The sequence below is a fragment of the Gorilla gorilla genome, chromosome 7, assembly GCF_029281585.2.
Source record: "Gorilla gorilla gorilla isolate KB3781 chromosome 7, NHGRI_mGorGor1-v2.1_pri, whole genome shotgun sequence".
Classification (NCBI taxonomy): domain Eukaryota; kingdom Metazoa; phylum Chordata; class Mammalia; order Primates; family Hominidae; genus Gorilla; species Gorilla gorilla.
Genome location: NC_073231.2, coordinates 45,074,399 through 45,081,239, shown reverse-complemented (window position 1 = coordinate 45,081,239; position 6,841 = coordinate 45,074,399). Strand labels below are relative to the sequence as shown.

The 6,841-nt window shown below is 34.9% G+C and overlaps 1 pseudogene; it reads left to right on the top strand.

Moving 5' to 3' along the window:
• The first annotated feature begins 1,688 nt into the window (after window positions 1-1,688).
• LOC109027928 (HIG1 domain family member 1A, mitochondrial-like) lies at window positions 1,689-2,132 on the top strand (annotated as a pseudogene).
• Window positions 2,133-6,841: the final 4,709 nt, after the last annotated feature.

Genomic DNA, 6,841 nt, shown 5'->3' with positions numbered 1-6,841 from the left:
AGCCTGATGGAAGTGAAGATGTGTTAGAGGGTGAAGCATTAGAGTTTATATTTAAGAATGTTGGGTAATTCTTGGTAATGACCAGTTCCAAGGTATGACTACGGATGAGGTTGGCTGCAGTAGAGTTGAGGTGTGTTAATGCTAAGAAGGTCAACAAATCATGAGACAAGACTTTTGGAGAGATCAACCACAGGCATTGAAGTCATCTAGGATAATAGTGGGATTTGTGAGTGAGAGAACTGTGAGCCAGGGGCAATAACCAGTGATTGACCATGAAGCCGGCAGACACCAGCGTTGAGGCGGAGGGTGGAATAGCATAATAGCATAAGCTTAAAGAAGAATTTTTTATTTGAGTGGATTAGAATAATGTTTTTGGAAGCAATGAAGTAGAATGTAAACATTCTTTCCTAACCTAAAAAGTATAGACTTGGCCGGGCGCGGTGGCTCACGCCTGTAATCCCAGCACTTTGGGAGGCTGAGGTGGGCAGATCACGAGGTCAGGAGATTGAGACCATCCTGGCTAACATGGTGCAACCCCGTCTTTACTAAAATACAAAAAATTAGCCGGGCGTGATGGCGGGCACCTGTAGTCCCAGCTACTCGGGAGGCTGAGGCAGGAGAATGGCGTGAACCCGGGAGGCGGAGCTTGCAGTGAGCTGAGATTGCTCCACTGCACTCCAGCCTGGGCAACAGAGCAAGACCCCGTCTCAAAAAAAAAAAAAAAAAAAAAAAAAAAACCAAGTATAGACTTATGGACCATAAGCTATATATCCACTTACAGATTAAACAGGAGAAATCGAATTCTTCAGAAATTGAGGTTTTAATGTTGAAACAGAGCATTTAGAATAGTTGGGGATTTCTTTACTATAAAATTGAATTATATCTGGCTCAGATGGAATTGGACTGTTTTAGGAAATTGTTGGGAGGTAAAAGGAGTGTCAATAATAATAAAAATTAATATTTTAGATTCTTCCTATAATCTAGACACTTCCAAGCATCTTACATGTGATGTTATCTCATTTTTAATCATCATAAGCTATATGCTATTATCTTGAGCTAATACTATTTTGCCTATTTTACAGATATGAGAACAGGCGCATCAAAGAATTAAATAACTTCCCCAAGCTTATGCAGGTAAGAAGTGTTAAAGCCAGAAAATCTGATACCTACCTAAGCATACTCTTAACCACTATGTATACAGAAAGATCGAGGTTAGGAAATAAAAAAATGATGTTGAGTTTGGCAACTTAATTATGGAAGTGAAAGGCAGACTGAGAGTACTAACATTTTGGCTAACAGCGCAAAATTACAATATCAAGCACAAAAGATTCATCAGGTCATTCTCTCACCAAACTCAAGTGCCAAAATAAGATGTGCAACAACTGTACCTTAAAATCCTTAGGCTGGAGACTTTCTCAGCATTTCACAGAATGTTTTGGTGAACAGGTGTTACATAAATTGGGGGTTAGGGGTAGGGCGAGGAATTCTAACCCTAGTTCAAGAAAGTAATCAACAGAATTAGCTGTTTTAGAAAACTTCACCCTCTTTTAAAAAGAAAGGCTGTATTCTTCTCTTCTCCAATGATGAGTTTAAATATTCAAACACCTTTGAAGTAATTCTAGCCTAGCTGTGCATCTAACCAAATGAGTTGATACCTTCCCCAGCCTACTTTTCATAAACATCTCCCAATGATTTTTACATTCAATAATATAGTCCCAGGGATCAGAAGCTGTGTGAGGGGTTTGCTTGCTCTAGGGAGAGTCTTCAAGCAATTGCTGTCAACAGACACAGATGCTTCCCTTTCTTCATATGATGAAGATCAGGGATCCAAACTTATTAGCAGAGCTAAAGACGTGCCATTCATCCCCATCGGAATGGCAGGTTTTGCAGCAATTGTTGCACAGGGATTATACAAATTGAAGAGCAGAGGAAATACTAAAATGTCCCTTCCTCTGATCCACACGCATGTGGCAGCCCAAGGCTTTCTTGTAGGAGCAATGACCGTTGATATGGGCTAGTCCATGTTTCAGGAATTCTGGGCAAAACCTAAGCCTAAGAGGAAAAGAAGTGTCTTGGTCTCATTGGAGGAGCTTGCTTTAGTTAGACATCTCATTACCGAAGTTATATACTAACGCTGAAAATGAACTGTTTGAGTGGGTTCAGATGATAACAAGGCATTTTGAATATTGGCTTCCTTTGTTGCAGGCTTTATTTTCCTGGTGACTAAATCACCTGTGACTAGTTTACTAACTGGGTCATTGAGGGGAGTCAAGCTAACACACAAAAAAACATGTCACCTAAATGCGCCTGATAGTGTTGAAATGTCCACCTTCTTAAACTGTGAAGATGAAATTATTTCCAAAGAAGACAGCAGGCTAACCCTGAAGTACTCCCAGTTTGCTGCAGAATCTCGCGTGTTTGGGATGTTATATAAGAGTCCTATTTGCCCAGTTAATTTAACTTTTTTTCTACCTGTCTTGTGGACTGGCTGGCTGTTTTAGAACTCTGTCAAAAAAGTTCATGGAATAGACCCTGTAAAGGCTCCCACAGCTGAAAGTATATATGCATGTGTGTTTAAATTAAATCTAAAAAGCTTATAATAGAGCTGCATAGTAGTAGTATTTATTAAAGAATCATAATTGTAAACATAAGAATAACTTACAGATTCTAGTTTGTTTGTAATTGCAGAATTATATTTTTGGTGCTGTTATATTAGAATAATTTTTAAATGTCATCTTGAAATAGAAATATGTATTTTAAGGTTTCATGCAAAGGTAAATGAACACTTTTTAAAGTATGCATTGCTTATTTTCTCCACAAGAATTGTGAACATTAAACTAAACAAATTACCTACAATGGAATTGATTAATGATTTGTGAGAATGCTGGTTTAGTCAGACAGTGTATACAAACTTTTATATACTACAGAATGCTATTACACTTGTGAAATTCTCTTGTCTAACCTGAATTTACATTCCATGGTGATAACGTGGTATATGTATTGTTATTAAGGTAAGTGACCATGTCAAAAAAAAAAAAAACAAAAAACTCAAGGTTGATTAAATCACACAATGTCTGTGACCACTAGTAACCTCACTTGTAAAATATAAATAAATAACACAAACTTCAGAGTCACAAGGGAAAGTCAAACCGTGCATATAGAATATTTAAAAAACACTGAATAAACAAAAATTCCTTTTATTAATGAATAACAACTTTCATATATGGAGCCCATGTGATGTATACAGCATTTTATTTTGTATATATATAAATTATTTTAACATATAATTAAATCCTATATATATATATATATCATTAAATCCTCCATAACAAACTTTAGACACAGGCATTATAGTATCTTGATTTTACAGATGTGGAAAATTAGGCTTAAATGCCAAACATTAAATCATGGAGGTAGGATTCAAACGCAGTCTGTCTGACTTCAATATACTATTCCAACTGATGAAGGATACTTTGGGTAAACGCCAACTACTCTATAACAGTAAGCAGAATTATTACAGTCCATTGGTATAGCAGGTCTCAAAATGTTAATGCCCTTAGCTATCAGTTTAATGCAAAAAAAAAAAAAAGAAAATACAGTAAGACCTAGGAAAACATTATTCACAATATTTCTTTTAGGCATATTTACCCCATGCTAAAATAACTAAGCCTCCATGCAGCAGATATATATGGAGTCACATATTGAGTGACTATAGGTCTCAGGTTCCCCAAGACAGTTTTGATTTGTGATATTGCTTTTGCAAACTGGAATATCTTTTACTTTCAAAAGTGTCATGATTTGGAACCAGCATGGTAGCGCGTGCCTGTAATCCCAGCTACTCAGGAGACTGAGGTGGTCAGATCACTTGGTCCTAGGAGTTTGAGACCTCCAACCCCCAACAAAAGGTGTCTTGATTTGGACAATGAATTATATGAACACTCTACTTTAATGTTTCTTGCTAAACCTAGAGGGATTACACCTTACCATTGCTTCTCTGAGTGTACCATCTCAAAGTCAGTAGAATATACCCTGAATATGATAAAATGTTTATAGAGTGCTTTCTGTATTCTACAACTTCTTCAGTGGATACTTAGGTTAATTTTAACTTAAAGACATAGAAATCACACATTACAAGGAGCAGTAATTCATATCCCTATATTGTTATAGAAACTTAATTTAAATGTAATATTTTTATTGGGCATATCAAATGTCATTCCAGTTAATTTTGACTACATAGTTAAAACAGGGCAACCTATGATAACCATCCCTATGGAGACATTTCCTGAAATAAGACCTTGTCTTTAAAATTTTTTCACGTCAAAAAAAATTATTTATTTGACTTTATACTGAATTTCAAACTTCCCCTTGATACTGTTCTTTGCATAGTGAATATTGTAATTTCTCTCACCCAAAGCATGCAATTCAGATCTTACAACACTTGCAGGTTCATTATGTCATATTTAAAAAATGATTACCTTTTCTTCTTATACTTTTAAATATATTTTTATGTATGATATTGATATGAGGTTTTTAAAAGTGTGACAGAATAACTAATAACAACAAGACAGCTTGAATTGTGCTTGCTTTTGAGGCCTTCCCAGCCAAAAAAAAAAAAAACTACTTACTCCATTCTTAAAATTAAAAAGACTAAGTTAGGATAATGGTTTATATCAACTTGGAGTTTAGATCAAGTATTTTTAAGAACACTGTTTTAACCGAAAAGAAAAAAAAAAGTAAACAATTTAAGAGAAACCACTTTGATAAAGTAACTTCAAACTGTTGAAATAAACATAAGTTCAAAAGAAAGAGTTAAACAATATTCACCAATACAAAAGTTGAAACTTGGTGGATCTTTGAAAACAAAACTTTTTTCCTGAGTTTGATACACAGAGCTTCCCAGTAGAGGGCTCCACAATACTGAAGGATGTTCACTGAGGAGGTCCCTTTAGTGAAGCCATTTTATGATTATACACAACATAGTAAATAGTATTTAAAAACTCAATCCATACCATTTGCCACAACCCCATATATACTATATTGGGACTTAAAAAAAAAAAAAAAAAAGAAGAAAGAAAGAAAAAAGTAATCCAATGCAGATTACAGTGGGATCATTAGTTTGATTTTAACAATCTCAAAGTATACGTAAACTAGCTGGTTTCTCTGGACATGTGTCTGATGATACAAAGCCATCTACTGTGTGAGCTGCAGGACGGGTGTGGACAATAGAAGCTGTTTCCTTGGAAACGAGTATGTGAAAGCTCTTGGAATATCTCTCCTCCCCAGGAGTTAATTTGTTTCAGATGGGGAAAAGTGATTACTTATGAGAGAGAGAGAGAGAGAGAGAGAGAGAAAGGAGAGAGGTTCTTAGGTTTTTTTTCCCCCCTATCATCTCTGTTAATTTTTTTCAAAAATGTAGAGTAGATGACAACAGCAAGAGTAAATATTAATGACATTGTCACCATCTAAGATTATAGCTCTGCAACAGTTCTGGCCTATTATAGAAGAAACAGAATAGGGATGGAATAGGAAAATCTCCTAATTGAACCAAAGTAGTCCAAAGTGTGTTGCCTACCCATCCCAATTCTCTGGACAATTTCCAGTGCTCTGCTTCTCTTAATGCTGATGATTGTAAAGTACAGATGTTTACCACATGGTGATCATTACCTATAAAATATAATGAGCTGTCATACAATAGAGAGGGCATTTCTGACCCACTGACTTGAACTTTTTTCTGGTTGTAGTGAAGTATTAGTCCTACAAAATCCTCTCTTGCTTGCCCTTTCACCCTATTTGTTCCCTGTAGCATGGATTGATTAAGAAGTGTGTTGTGTTTACACCTATGGAAGCTTCCTCAATTCTAGACATGTAGTAGTAGGTCTTGAGTAAGGCTGTATTAGTTGATCGGTTAGTTGTTGGCATTGCTGATTATGGTTGAGTTGTGGTTTGGAGCTATAGAACTGCATAAAGCAAATCAGTCCATATGTGGAAAACTTAGGTCCTATTCTTTTGTATCACTTTTCTAATGAGCAAAGTTAACCGACAGCAGAGATCTCAACACAAATTAAGAAGACTCAACCAAAACAAAGCACACTAAATCATCTCAGTACATAAGTTTGTCAAGAGCAATGACTGTGTTAATTAAATTTTATAAAGCTTCTTAGCTCAATATGGTCTAATGTAATGAAGTGTAAATTAACCTAAAATATTTGAAATTAAAATCAAAACCAGGTGTCTTCACTCTAAATTCATGGGAAAATGATCCTGCACTTGAATAGAGGGTACTGATATTATCTCTTACCTTTTTCTATAGATTTTTAGAAATATGAATTCACATTTTCCACAACTCTTCAAACTCACAGAGAAAAATAAATGACTGGTTTAATAAAACCCCTTTCTTGCTATTTAACTGTATTGTCATAAAAGATTCTTAAATAATTTCTGTAAGAAAGAAGAAAATATTAAATTTTGGAGATGTTTATTGTCAGTCAGAAATTCTCAATCTCATGCTAAATTAAGTTCTTGTGAGATATTCTAAAACAATAAACACAAAAATTAGTATAGACAAATGATTATTAGGTACACTAAATATCGATATTTTGTTTACTTAAGTAGCTATAACATATAGTATAATTATTAAGGGGTTATTATACTTTATGATAGTTATGAAATTATTAAATATCACCAAGTTTATAGAAAAGCAACTAAATCACAAGTACACAGACACACTGATATTCATAAAAGGAAGACAAATGTTCCAAAAAACATAATTTCTTTTGGCCCCTTTAGCCACGTATATAATCTAGAATAACATGAACATGTAGTTATTCACAACTTAGGCAAT